This window comes from Hordeum vulgare, chromosome 5H (genome assembly GCF_904849725.1).
Source record: "Hordeum vulgare subsp. vulgare chromosome 5H, MorexV3_pseudomolecules_assembly, whole genome shotgun sequence".
Classification (NCBI taxonomy): Eukaryota; Viridiplantae; Streptophyta; class Magnoliopsida; order Poales; family Poaceae; genus Hordeum; species Hordeum vulgare.
The window spans coordinates 47,987,015-48,002,240 of record NC_058522.1 but is presented as its reverse complement, the minus strand read 5'-3'; the positions used below and the strand labels follow the sequence as shown (position 1 = coordinate 48,002,240).

Here is a 15,226-nt window from a genome sequence, read left to right as displayed (position 1 = left end):
ATTTTGGGTTCATTGATTTAGCACTATTTGAATTGTTTTTTGAATAAGGAGTGGTTAGGGTTTTGCTTTGATTTCACCACTTCCTTTGAGTTCATTTCCATTTCTTGAATGCAAAGAAAGAAAACATGAGCACAACTTGGTAAACTCTAATAGGGATTAGGGATATGACAAGATTTTTTTTTACATATACTAATAACAATCATAAGTAATTAATTTGTTGTTAATTATAAGTCAGAACAATTCACCATCAAGTGCGCGTGCTAGAGGATGATCCGGGTTGAATGAAAGGGTGGTGTAATTTGAAGTTTCCAAATTTCCTATTGTCATGACAAAAAAGATATTTAGGTCGACATAACAATAAAATTTCTTACAATATGCAATACATATCGGTATAGATGCTTAGATTACCGTATTTGCAATCCTTACGAAGCATAGTGCCAAGGACAACTGATTTGTTGCCTTCGGATGTTGACCACCTATATGAGTTCTGAATCAAGTTGCCACCACAAATCCCAACAGCCATAAGTTTGCCCCTATAATTTGGAATATTAAAAAATAGTAACCATGTCAACGACGTTTTGGATTAATTTTTACAATTCGGTATAGAAGAGTTGGAACTATTATATACCAACTACACATACCAAATATCCATGAAGGTGACCTCTCTATATAATTCAGCACCTGGGTATCCCCCAATGACTTCATATCTATCATAATGAACGACTATGCCAACTATGTGTGTATCAAATATCATTAGTCGAATTTAGGTACTAAGATTACCATTGTGTTAGTAACTATTATATGCCTGAATGCATACCTATGAAAGTTTGCTTTGGACACCTCTGAATTTCCTGGAATGACATCAAATGCTTGGGATACGTTGGAAATTGAAGTAAGATGAACTCAACAAATGTCCTTGCACTGAAGGAACACTCATATGTGTGTTGAATGTATCTACACTCCAGTTCTTCAAAGTTAGGGCGCACAGTAACACCATGAATGATGTAGTTCCTCCCCATGTGCAAAGTAAGATTGAATCTATTCACTAAATCTTTTCCACATACAATAGCTTCGATTTTGGCACCCTTAGAATTGTTTTAGAAAATGTTAGATGATGATAACCATATGTTTATTTTAGCAAGCTGACATGCTCGAGACTTACAGTTCTGTCCATAAGAATGAAGTGAAGGTTATCACCACTTCGATTAACCGGGAATTTGACATCTACCCTCACACATATGCTACAAATTCTGAATGTATCAGAATATTCGAGGTCGTCAAAATCTATGAATCTATACAAAATAGCTTAAATTAGCAAACAGGGTTTTTCCATTTCTTCAAAATATGAGAAGGCATGTTAAACTTACCTAGGCTCCACTGTTTTTTTGTGCAGGTTGCAAATGTCCGCCGACATCTAAGATTAGTCGGCGCCATCTAATACAGTCTATCAAAATATGTCATGTTTAAATTTGGAAGCAACACAGTGGCAATAAGGAATAATAACTAATCAACAAAATTATAACACACATACTATCAATTGTTGAAGTATATGCACATTTTGAAATAGATGTCAATCATGTCATTCAATGCAATAAGATAGCAAAGATATAGAAATGCAATGGCAGACCAAGAAATATGTAGTCAAATTTCTTTTCATACCTGGAAGAAGAACCTGCTCGTCTCTTCCAATGCCGCCTACAACTTCCTTCTATAAAACAGAAGTAGAGCTTGAACCACATTACCTGGTAGCAAAGGATAGGTGAAAACAAAATATATAATATTGTTGAATGCAAGTGTGTTGCCACGAAACAACACAATAATACCAGTTCTATTTATCCTGTTTCACCCATCCATGAACTGGTCTTTTCTTTAGTACGCATTTTATTTGTTATATCCCACCAAACAATCCTTGGTATTTTCTTTAAACAACCGACTGTATTTTATTTCTTGTTCGAGGAAGGCTAATAATTGCATTAGACGGAATATGGGATGCGGTGTCCTCAGAGATTGCAGCGCACGCATGCAAAGGCTTGCCTGCAGAATTGGCTGCAAAGCTTGTTGTTAAGGTGAGTATGCATTTTGCTGCAGGGGCCAAAAATTAAGTCTATAACTTTCCCCATTGAGTAACCATGTCACAATTCATTAAATGGACATAATTTACTCTGGTCACGGAGAACATCAAATCAGAGAGCATCTTCAACTTATAGATACTCGATCAAATCCTGCGTACTTCACTAGTAGAAAATGAGGCTTTCGAGCGGAGCCCCAAATCCCATTAGCCTCGGGTCCAAGTAAAACCGAGACCAATGCCAGGCATTGGTCCCGGTTTGAGCTACCAGCGCCTAGCGGGGCAATAGCCCCGGTTCGGTTCGATGCATTAGTCCCGGTTCGAGCCAAAAACCGGGACTAAAGATCCAGCGACTGGCACGTGGTGTGTCGCGGTGGTAGCAACCGTTCGTATCCCCCTTTAGTCTCGGTTGGTGGCTCAACCCGGGACTAAAGGTCTGACACGTGGCCTGCCATAGTGGTGGCAACCGTTGGTATCCCCCTTTAGTCCCGGTTGGTGGCTCAACCCGGGACTAAAGGCCCAAAAGGTTTGCATCCCGCTTCCCAAAAGCACAACCGACGCAGAGTATGCCGTCATTTCTCTATTCTTCTCCTCTCTCGCTCTGTTCTTCTCCTCTCTTGCTCTGTTCTTCCCCTCTCTTCTTCCCTTCTCTTCTTCCACCATGCCAACTTGCTTCGGAGAGGTGCTCGTGCATGGCAAGACCAAGCTCGATGTCGTGTACACGAACGAGACCAAGGAGTTGCCGCATTTTCTTAGACAGATGAAGGAGTGGCTTGATGCTGCAGTGGATCATGAGAAGTTCTTGGGGCTTGATCTGGAGTACACGGCCGATCAACAAGGTGTTGCCGTCATCCAACTATGTTTCAAACACCATGTCTTCATCTTCCAATGGGTGAGGTATGTTTTGAGGCTTTCTTTGATCCAAGGTTATGAAAATTGCATATATATAGTGATATTTTAGGTTCCATTGGATAGCAATATGCAGTTTCTATATATGTTCCATTGGATAGTTAATTGAGGGTTTCTTGATCAATTCATAGGATATGAAAATTGCATAGGATCGATAGCTATATGTTACATTTTGGAATCCTATAAAGATCAATTTCTCTTTAGTTGTAGTGAAACAATTTTATGCGGCGTTCTTTGATCCAATTTTCAAAATTTTATGTGCACAGACTTTGGGAGAGGACCCCACTTCACCGTATCAACATTGAGTATGCAGCAAAAGATGCATACGTTTCATACGAGTTGTACCACAAGATTCAAGTCGTCAACTATGGCCAGCGTCACCTCAGACAAGGTGGACATTCTGATTCAGACGATTCAGACGAGTAGTGTTCTCAACGTCGAACACTTGTATATATATCTATGGTAGCTATTATTATGTACTGTTTGGACTAGTATCATGTACTTCTTGGACCAATTTATATATGTCTAGTTTCTGTTTGTGCCATTATAGTTTCCAAATTTGAATGGTTTAGCCCTTTCTAACTTCATTTGCTACTTCTGAATGGTTTAGCCCTTTCTAACTTCATGGTATCATGCATTTCGACCACATATATATATATACAAAAAGTCTTCAGTTCAAATAAGTTCAAAAAAATGAGATCCCTTTTGTAACAGATCTGTTTTTGATTAAAACAGACATTTAAAAATTAAAGACCATTAGTCCCATGTGGCGTGCTGCGGAACCACGTGGCGTGCCGCGGAACCACGTGGCATGCCGCGGATAATTAGTCCCGTTTGTAGCACGAACCGGGACTAAAGTGTATGCTATTAGTCCGGGTTTTATAGAAAAACCGGGACTAAAGTGTTGCCTATATAAACCCTCACCCCTGCCCACCATCTTTTGTGTTTTTGGGCGTTGAGGTGTGAGCATTCATGCCATGCTCTTGCCAGTCTAGTTCATGCACATGAGGTGTTTGATGAAATGCCCGAGCCACCATATATGAGAGAAGAAGAATGCCGACTGTTGTTGTGGGGGTCGCTTCTCCTTCTTCTCCTTGTGCTAGATATTTGTTATGCACTAGGGGAAGAAGGAGTAGCGACCATCATCGACGATTGAAAAATCAGGTGAGGGAGTGTCCGCCATATATGAGAGAAGAAGAATGCCGACTGTTGTTGTGGGGGTTGCTTCTCCCTCTTCTCCTTGTGTAGATATTTGTTATGCTCTAGGGAAAGAAGGAGTAGCGACCATCATCGACGGTTGAAAAATCAGGTGAAGGAGTGTCCACCATATATGAGAGAAGAAGAATTCCGACTATTGTTGTGGGGGTCGCTTCTCCTTATTCTCTTTGTGCTAGATATTTGTTATGCACTAGGGGAAGAAGGAGTAGCGACCATCATCGACGGGCGAAAAATCAGGTGAGGGAGTGTCCACCATATATGAGAGAAGAATAATGTCGATCGTTGTTGTGGGGGTCGCTTCTCCTTCTTCTCTTTGTGCTAGATATTCGTTATGCACTAGGGGAAGAAGGAGTAGCGACCATCATCGACGGTCGAAAAATCAGGTGAGGGAGTGTCCACCATATATGACAGAAGAAGAATGTCGACCGTTGTTGTGGGGGTCGCTTCTCCTTCTTCTCTTTGTGCTAGATATTTGTTATGAACTAGGGGAAGAAGGAGTAGCGACCATCACCGACGATCGAAAAATAAGGTGAGGGAGTGTCCACCATATGTGAGAGAAGAAGAATGTCGACTGTTGTTGTGGGGGTCGCTCTTTCTTCTTCTCCTTGTGCTAGATATTTGTTATCCACTAGGGGAAGAAAGAATACCGACCATCATCGACGGTTGAAAAATCAGGTGAGGGAGTGTCCACCATATATGAGAGAAGAAGAATGCCGACTGTGGTTGTGGGGGGGGGGTCTCTTCTCCTTCTTCTCCTTGTGCTAGATCTTTGTTATGCATTAGGGGAAGTAGGAGTAGCGACCATCATCGACGGTCGAAAAATCAGGTGAGGGAGTGTCCACCATATATGAGAGAAGAAGAATGTCGACTATTGTTGTGGGGGTCGCTTTTCCTTCTTCTCCTCGTGCTATATATTTGTTATGCACTAGGGGAAGTAGGAGTAGAGACCATCATCGACGGTGGAAAAATCAGGTGAGGGAGTGTCCACCATATTTGAGAGAAGAAGAATGTCGTCTGTTGTTGTGGGGGTCGCTCTTCCTTCTTCTCCTTGTGCTAGATATTTGCGATGTGCCTTTGAATGGTGCATTTTGAACACACAAAAAGTATGGAGTTCAAATAAGTTCAAAAAAATGAAATCCTTTGTAACAGATGAGTTCTCGTTTGAAACCCTGATATATCCTTCGAGAGAGATTGTCCGTTTTGTACACGAAGTGCATCCATTTTTTGTCATAACCCTCTCAACTTTTTAGCACATGCTATGTGGGTGAAATGATGATACCATGCCCACTTTCAACATTTTCACAGTTCAATTGTAGTGCTTTTCAATTTCAGGATCAACTAGCTCATAAAATTAAAGTAAATGCACGAAAAATACCATATGAAGTCAGAAATTGTTGAAAATTTGTGATATGCCTTTGAATGGTGCATTTTGAACACACAAAAAGCATGGAGTTCAAATAAGTTCAAAAAAATGAAATCCCTTTGTAACACATGAGTTCTCGTTTGAAACCCTGATACTTCGAGAGAGATTGTCCGTTTTGTACACGAAGTGCATCCAGTTTTTGTCGTAACCCTCTCAACTTTTTAGCACATGCTATGTGGGTGAAATGATGATACCATGCCAACTGTCAACATTTTCAGAGTTCATTTGTAGTGCTTTTCAATTTCTGGTCAACTAGCTCAAAAAAATAAAGTAAATGCACGAAAAATACCAAATGAAGTCAGAAATTGTTGAAAATTTGTGACATGCCTTTGAATGGTGCATTTTGAACACACAAAAAGTATGGAGTTCAAATAAGTTCAAAAAAATGAAATCCCTTTGTAACACATGAGTTCTCCTTCGAAACCCTCATACTTCGAAAGAGATTGTCCGTTTTGTACACGAAGTGCATCCAATTTTTGTCGTAACCCTCTCAACTTTTTAGCACATGCTATGTGGGTGAAATGATGATACCATGCCAACTTTACACATTTTCAAAGTTCATTTGTAGTGCTTTTCAATTTCAGGGTCAACTAGCTCAAAAAAATAAATTAATGCACGAAACAATAATCAACTAAAATTATCAAAGTGCTTATTTTTTAAAAATAATCAAGTGAAACATTAACTAAAAAGAAACAAAAAAATCAACTAAAAGAATTTTCATAAAGTTTTTTGGTTAAAATCTTTAATAGAAAACTAAAATAGAAGAGAAAAAAATTAAAGTAAAGTTATTCATAAATTTTAAAGAATTCAAATTTGAAAACTAAATATTTAGCTGTAAGTACAAAAAAACAAAATAAATAAAGCAAAGAACAAAACAAAAATAATGGAAAAAATTGAAACTATACGAGAATTTATAGAGAAAATTCAACCTAAATTCAAAGTGACATCACTTTCCAAAGTGACTTCACTTTGAATTTAGGTTGAATTTTGTCCATAATTTCAAATATATTTTCAATTTTTAAATTTACAGTGCATTTAGGCCCGTAAGCCGGCTTTAGAGAGGAGCTCGACACGGTTGGGACAGCGGGGCTTATAAACGAGTGGCGGCTCCTCTCGACAAGCGAGGTGGGACTAAACTTTGGAATGCCGCTAGCCCAGGCCTTTAGTCCCGGTTCATGGCACGAACCATGACTAAAGAACCCCTGATCGAGCCACGACCCCGGACTAAAGACCCTCGTTTCCCACCACTCCGCCTGTCGAAAATGGGTCTTTAGTCACGGTTCGTGCCACGAACCGGGACCAAAGCTCCGCCTGTATAGGCGGTAGTTGGAAATTTGTGATGTCCAAATCGCGGTTTCATCTTCTTCCTCCTCTCGCGCGCGACGTGGACGAACCCTCGATCGATGCCGACTCTTCCCCGACGCGCCGTCGCCGCCTACCTCGCCGTCAATGTCATCGTTGTCGCCGCTGCCTCCCTCGTCGTCGTCGCCGTCCCCCTCTCCTCCCGCGGTAAGCCCCCTTCCCCTCTCCCGCTCCAGTAAGCCGGCCGGCCCCCTCGCTCCCCATCCCGCTCCGGTAAGCCCACTCCCTCCAGGCGCCGCCGCCCCCTCCCCTCTCGCTCTAGCACCCCAAGGCTGCTGCCATTTAGATTTGGGCCATCGGTTCAAGCTGCTAGAACAAATTGAAATAATGGAAATTGAGATGCATATGTTAATAAGAAAATCAAGATATATATGTTTGTTGAAGATCTTTTGATGGGCTAACTAGAAAGAAGGAAAAAAATCCTGTTTGTAAATTTCGTGTAAGTAGGCACACATTAGTTTTGAATTAGACAACAATGGTTTATTTAAACTTTGGAGAGGAAAAAGGCACATACATATTTCACTAACCTACAAATATCATCCTTTAGTTGGTGTTAATATAATGCATAAAACAGTAGTTAGTTTCTCACTTTTGCTTGCCAAATTGTGCTAAGTTTTGTCGGAATGTCCGAGTGGCCTAGCTAGCTATGTTTATATATATATATATATATATATATATATATATATATATATATATATATATATATATATATATATATATATATATATATATATATATATATATATATATATATATATGACAAATTTTATCTACCACCGGTGGTAGTTACGACCACTTGTGTTTTGTATGTTGTATGTAGTATCTATCAAATCGGAGAGTATGTACGCGTAGTATGTAGTATATAATAATGTTTAGTTAGTATATATACTATTTTTTGGTAGTATGTATCATATTTTGTGTATGTTCTTGTTTACGTACAAAAATATATGTATTTCACAAATATAATAAAAACTATGGGTCAACTTATAATTTTTCACATGTAACTCACTTTAAAAAATCTTGTATATAGTATATGAACATAATTAAAATGATAAATTAATATATATACTCCCGCATGGTAGTATATTGAACATGTGGGGTAACTACCCCTGGGTGGTAGGATGTATTTTTCATATATATATATATATATATATGACGATCGTTTCGGGCACCTAGGTGCGTGGACACCTTGTCTATCCATTGTTGGATCATATTTGACGGTTGATATGAAAACCAATGTAAATACCTCAATTAATAGGTAATTTGGAAGACTTTAATTATCTGACCATCTCATGCATGCATGTCACGTGATAAAAGGCATATCATTTTATATATCATAGGGAATAAAAATTAACATTCATTGTATCCTTATATAACATTTATTGATTCTTAGAATAAATTACTAGGTATGTATATATCAGTGTATGTACGTAACCTCATTAGTACGCATATGCATACCTACGCACATATAATTTCATTAGTAGGTATATGCATATGGGCATATGTACATAATTTTTTGACTAGCTACAAATTAGAACAAATCATTGGGTATATACCAACATATGTACATTATTTTATTACTAGGTATATCATATCCACATATGTACGCAATTACATTAGTAGGTATACATATATATATCTGCATACGTATATAATTTTTTACTAGCTACAACCAAGAATAAATAATTAAAAATATATAACCGAGTATGTACATAATTTATTACTAGGTATTATATGCCATGGGTATGTCGCTACGATTTGAAGTCGATGCATAATTTATTAGTTTTAAATAATAATATTTTTTTCTTCAATACCTAATGAAATAATCAATGTCTCTGTATATATATGTGGTCATCGATGCGTAGAATCTTCATTCACCGACGAGAAAGGTTATGCGTACATGCATGTATACCTTTATTTTAAAAAGATACATACGTGTGTGTATATATATATATATATGTTCAATTCTTTCGATATATATAGTGTCACGATTGTTGTTTACACACATTTACCACATTAAAACAGGAAATGTCTGACGATGAATATTGAAAGTGTGAGTATTGCGGCGACTCTCGGGGTATGTGCGACACGCCTCACCTGCGAGACGATAGGTTCTTCAGCACGAAGCTTGACGAGAATGGAGATATGTACCTCTCTTGCCATGCAAGAGGATATGTGTTGGAGAGGCTCGGTTTCGAAGACCGCGAGAGAATTGAGACAAGGAGCGCTGATCTGAGGACCATACATGGTCACACATTTGATATCCAAGTATTTAATTCAGTTTTTCAAACAGAATTTGGGTGCCCAGAGTGGGAAGATTTTTGCAAGGCATATGGATTTCAGGAGGGTATGGAAATCACCTTCGATCTTTGAAGATAATATGCCACACAACATCGACAATTGGGTGGTTGTCGATGATATGCTTCCTGTTTTACCTCCATGTGAGTTTCGATCTCAACCATATTTGTCAAGTAATTTGCATTTATATTTAGAAATAGTTGGTGTCAACCTGTTTTTCTCTCTATTTATTTCCCAATTGAGTTTGAAGTTTTTAGCAAGTTATACACATATCTTCTAAATATTGTAAATAATTATAAGAATATTTAGGAACACTAAAATTTTAATTTTATCCAGTGGTATCGGCATAACACCTTAACACCGGTATCACTAAATATTCTTCGCAAAAGTTGATCTAATTGTTTGATCCCGAAAATAACTACACGTAGAGGTCCAGATTTCTCACAAGAATTGTATTCTGTAGTAAGAGAGTCCTCTTGCAATTTACATGTCATGTGGTGTTTATCGTCTATTAAAAGATTTGTTTGGTGCTTAATATTTAATGAAACGGCTGGAAAGTTGACATGTATTACCGGTCGAAATATATACTTCCAATAAGAAGTGACCATTAATTCCATCGAATAACGAGTGATATGCCCTGAAAATTGAACAATTGAAAACTTTGGTCACACGTTGCAGGTTCGTAGTTATTGGGCCATAGTTACTACTGTACTAAATAATTTTCTCATGTTACATGTTGTACAAACAACAACAACAACCCAAATTGTCCTTTGAATGATCGTAGCACATGTTGTCGTTTTGAATGGTTTATATAATGCCCACATTGTGTGGAACTGTTTAGAGCTCAAGGTGTACTATTACAAAATTGAATTTGATGTTTTAACAAGTTATACTCATATATTGTGGACATTTACAAAATTTCTAAGTATTTTTGAAACATTAAATTATTACAAAATTTGGGTGGTTGTCGATGATATGCTTTTACCTCCATGTGAACTAATTTGTATTTATATTTAGAAATAGTTGGTGTTCATCCATATACTTAATTTGTTAAATTATAATTACAGCTTATTTCGTTGCTTCCACTGAATTACGAAATTAATTGACACGACACATTACACGTTTGGATCACATCTAATTTGGGAGGAGAAGGATGTTCTTCTCTACTTTCTTGTTGGTGCTCTGGTTTCTAGAGATAACTTCCCGTATAATTTGGGAATTGGTCAAAATTATACATTTTACATGCCACAAGTGCATAGGTTGAGTCCGGATGACATTCGCCGAAATGTCTTGGTAAGAGTTTCCTAATTAAAAACGCTCTACTATTGCATAAATGATGTTGATTACATTGCTAACTAGGTTATTATTATGTTCTTCAACCGCAACTGCCACATGATGTAGTGCCTCCGTTGATGGACCCAGAAGGTCAAATGAAAATTAGAAGCCCGCTGAGGGCTGAGTTCTATGCTCCATACTCGATTAACTTCAAATCAAGATCAAAAAGGCTCCAAATTGAAGCATGGAGAGAAATAAAGAAGGTTCGCAAGCCACAAGCTGAAGACCGTTGGATCTCCGTGATTCATCATGGAGTCATAGGTGTTATTCTGTTTTATGACATTATATCTAAGAGCGAGGATTAGGTCTTATGAGAGACAAGTTATTCTGGTTTATATTATTACTTGACATGATCGATTAATTAGGATGCATGCATATGATGACTATATATATATTATGATGTTTCTCTGTTTTATTTTATGTGTATCATATGATAACTTGGTATATGATGAAGTTGATGATGAGTTGTTAGATGATCAATTAGAATACTATTGCCATTCGACGGAAATGATATGAAATGATATAGTATAAAAAAGATGCATATATGTGCATGTAACTCGTGTCTTCATTTTGTAAATATGTTAGACAAAGCACGACGAATGAGATGGTGTAATATATTCGTGACAATGTGCAATATATATGTAAAAAATAAATGGGAAAATAAGGGGCAGCAAAATAGCCCATCCAATTTAGTGCAAAACCCTAAACCCAAAAATTGCTCAAAAAAACAGCGATGAAATAGCCCCGGTTCGTAATACGAACCGGGACTAATACCCCTCCCCCCTCGCTCCCAGCCCCGCCACGTGGAAGGCCATTAGCCCCGGTTCGGGACCGAACCGGGGCTAGCATTAGTCCCGGTTGATTAGTCCCTGTTTGAAAACCAGGACTAATGGTCCAACCGAACCGGGGCTAAATGCCCTTTTTCTACTAGTGCTTGTAATATTTTATTCCACAAAGTACAGATTTATGCGCTATATAAAGTGTTCTTCTTTATTCTTATGGTTTAGTTTTGTATTGTGGTGATTTATGTTTTGACCTGTTTGCTATGAAACTATGGCAAATAATTATATTTTGAAACCACAACATAAGGTCTTTGAATTTGGTAAATATTCAGCAGATAAATATGTTGATGTAGAACTACAACACACCTCATAGATATGAAACAGCGATCCAAAAATTTTGTAGTCAACAGACTTATTTATATAATTTCTAGCAGAATTACTCGAATCGTTTTTCACTCTCTTGGTTAGGTGCATATATCTGGTATACTTGTCAGATATGTATAACATGCATAAATAAAACCTATGTGTGGTGTCCTCTTTCCATATCTACTCTATGTTGTCGGTATTGTTCTCTTCTACCTATCAAGGGAAAGATACACAAGCTTTGAGTATTCGCGGAAAAAAAACATGTCCTTTTGGCACAGGACCAAACCAAGGGCCGAACCAAGGGCCGACAGGCTAGCACCATACATTTTTGTCACCAAACTATGACATCTATTGCTAGAATCCTATCTTACCTACTAATAAAGCAAATAGTGCTTCTTTCGTACGTCATCCAAATTGCCTTTAAAGTTGACTAAAATTACCCACCAATGCCACCTATAAGTCGTAAAAAACGTTTCAAACAGGAAAATCTCCGGACTAGGCCGGCCCATGTAGGCACCTCTTATACTACGCTCTAGGCGTTGGAAAAAGATGCAACACGCCTGTTTGCGTCGGCCCATGCGTGAGCGCCTGTTTTTTTAGTTTAGTTTTTTTATTTTTCTTTTCAGTTTCATTTTGTTTTTCTACTTTAAATAATTTAGAACTTCAAACAACTTTTCTCAATTTTAAGAAACTGAGAATTTCAAAATAAAATATTCAAAAAATCATTTTTTTTAAATTCAAAAACTACTCAGGAGTTTTGAAAAATGTTTGCATATAAAAAAATGTTTAAACTTTGAGAAAATGTCCATAAAATAAAAAACTCAATGATTTTAAATAAAAGTCCGTGTAAAAATCTTAAAAACAGTTCGTGCCTTTGTTTTTGGTCTCATTTTTTATTTTCATTTTTCTGTTCCATTTTTTAGGTTAAATAATTTAGAACTTTGAAAAACTTTTGCAATTTATAAAACTTGGAATTTTGAAATAAAAGTTTGAAGAAAATATAAAATGTTTGTGAATTCAAAAAATGTTTAGGTTTTTTGTAAAAATATTCGCATATTCAGAAAAATGTTCATAATTTTGAGAACAATGTTGGTGAAAACAATAAAAGTCCATGATTTTGGAAAAAGTTTGTGTGTTATTTTTTGAGTGCAATTGAAAAAAATGTTTGCTAATTCAAAAAATGTTCATGCATTTCAAGAAATGTCCTAAAATTTTGAGGACATAATATGATCAACATTATTGGAGATTATAATTGTTTTTTTTCCATTGCAACGCACGGGTTCTTTTGCTAGTCCCTCCTTAATTTTTGTACCTTGTCATTAGCTAAACCAGGCAAAGCTCTGCCTCCAGGGTTTGTGTGGTCGAACAACCAAGGTTTCCATAACACAGCATAAATATCCAATATCTTGCATGTAACTTGGAGTCTACTCGGCTAAAATGAAAATTATTTCTTAGGCAACCGTTTTTTTCTATATACCCGTTCTACAGCCCTAAAACCATCAGGATATTCAGCTAGATCCCATCTCCATTGCATTAATAAGCAAGTATTAATTTCGGTCCGTTCCAGCTAATCAAGATATCTCTCTCCCCCTACTTAAAATGTATGTATGGTTCTGTCTCTGTTCCCTTTTTCCTCCACCCTCTTGCTCCTGACCCCACCTCCTCCGTTTCCAGTTTTGCCTTTTTTTTCTCTCCGGCCGGTATTACTTCAAAACCGCCTCAACTGCCCCACATCTTATGACTTACCAAATAGAATCATGTTGGTTGGCTAAGCCAACAAGTACTGATCCGATTGGCAACAAGAGCCCATTTTTGGTACGTAGACACATATAACAGTAAAATGGCAGGTAAATCACAGTGATGGCGTACAAAACATTTGTGCCCCCATTGCAACGCACTGGCTATTACCTTGTAAGAGATAAACAATCACGCCTAAGATGAAATTGCCTTGTTACGTAATAAGTGCACAAACGTGGAGTCTATAATTAATTACCTTGCCTGGCAGCATAAGCTCTTAATGATGTTGGTTGGCACATGAAAGAATTGCATCAGAGCATAAGGTCACGAGTATATAGACTCTACATGCTCATTTTATTATTAAAGGAGTGGTGCTGGTGTGATTAGAATAGGCATGCACTCGCAACCTTAGCGCATTTTGCAAGATGATTGACCTGAACTTGTGTCCTAACTCCTAAGAGAACCTCACCATTCTAATCCACATGTTAGGCCAAGGATTTGCCCTAATATGAATTAACTGCATGCATTGCCTAACAGGGTTGGTCGGTGCATGAAACTCAACTCTCTCCCTAATAATAAAGCAAATACGGTTTCTGGTCGTCCGTCGTGGCATTTTTGTGAAAAAGTCTCTCCGTTTTCAGTTAATCAACCCGCAATCCCTCCTTAAGTGAGGAAAACGTTTCGTCGTGCCACTTTTACAAATAAAATCCCCCGACATTTCCTGAAATCAACCCGCAGTCCGGATTTAAGTCAGAAAACGAATCGTTTTTTGCATTGTTTAGAAAACCCCCTGATGTTTCAAGTAATCAACCCGTCCTACGTATTTATAAAAAACTCTAACTTTTCAGTTAATCAATCCAAATTTTATCTAAAACAAAATTATCCATATCTTTTAAACCATAACTCCGATTTTAACATGTTATATATGAAATTTGATTAAAAAAATATGTAGAATCTAAAGAGGATGTTACTTTTAGCTGTTGAATAGTTCTTAAATATTATTTTCGGTGCAAACTTAATCTGTAGTGTACGGTCCTTTTTTTTCTCTCTTTCCGGCGCCGATACGAATTGCAATAAACATCCATTAAATTAAAAGCAAATTTAGAGGAAAGAAAACATCGTTAGCCACACATGCTCACCTTCGGAAAACCTTGTCGGGAGAAAAACATATTTTTCATCTTATTCCGAGTGCCTGTAAATTCAATCACGTTTTCGTTGTGTGAGCACTAAAGTCATCGTCGGCAACACAAATGTGATGCCATGTGAAAATATATTGCGGAACGTGTGTTATTTCTCTTCCGTTGCAACGCACGGGCTCTTTTGCTATTATAATTCAATGCCAATTACTTGATTCACATCAACCATTGTCCTCCACACATTACAGTGGAACCGAAAGACATGTGCACATTAATCATCACATGCAAAATAACCTGCATGTTATTTAGCACAGCTCATTCCGATGTAGTTTCAATTCCTTTTATGAGTTAAATGGCATATGTAATGAGCCGAATACATGACAGACAATATGTTGAATTCAGACATATCATCGTAATCATGACTATGACCTGTAAGGGATCAACAGCAGCACCCCCTGAGAGGCAACATAATTCATTATCAAGGTGCGGGACTCTACCTGACTGGTCCAATTGATCGAGCGGCGGCCGAGCGGGCGGCGACTGGCGCGGCGCGGGGCGAGCGTGGGGGGCGAGGGTGCTGAAGAGGCGCCAC

The 15,226-nt window shown here is 37.8% G+C and overlaps 1 long non-coding RNA gene across 1 annotated transcript; it reads right to left on the bottom strand.

Moving 5' to 3' along the window:
- Window positions 1–234: 234 nt before the first annotated feature.
- On the bottom strand, window positions 235–1,689 carry LOC123397626. Its single transcript, XR_006609986.1, has 4 exons — window positions 1,368–1,689; window positions 642–1,292; window positions 409–533; window positions 235–317 (listed from the first exon to the last, which is right to left on the bottom strand). It is a non-coding gene; the product is annotated as an uncharacterized LOC123397626 (long non-coding RNA).
- Window positions 1,690–15,226: the final 13,537 nt, after the last annotated feature.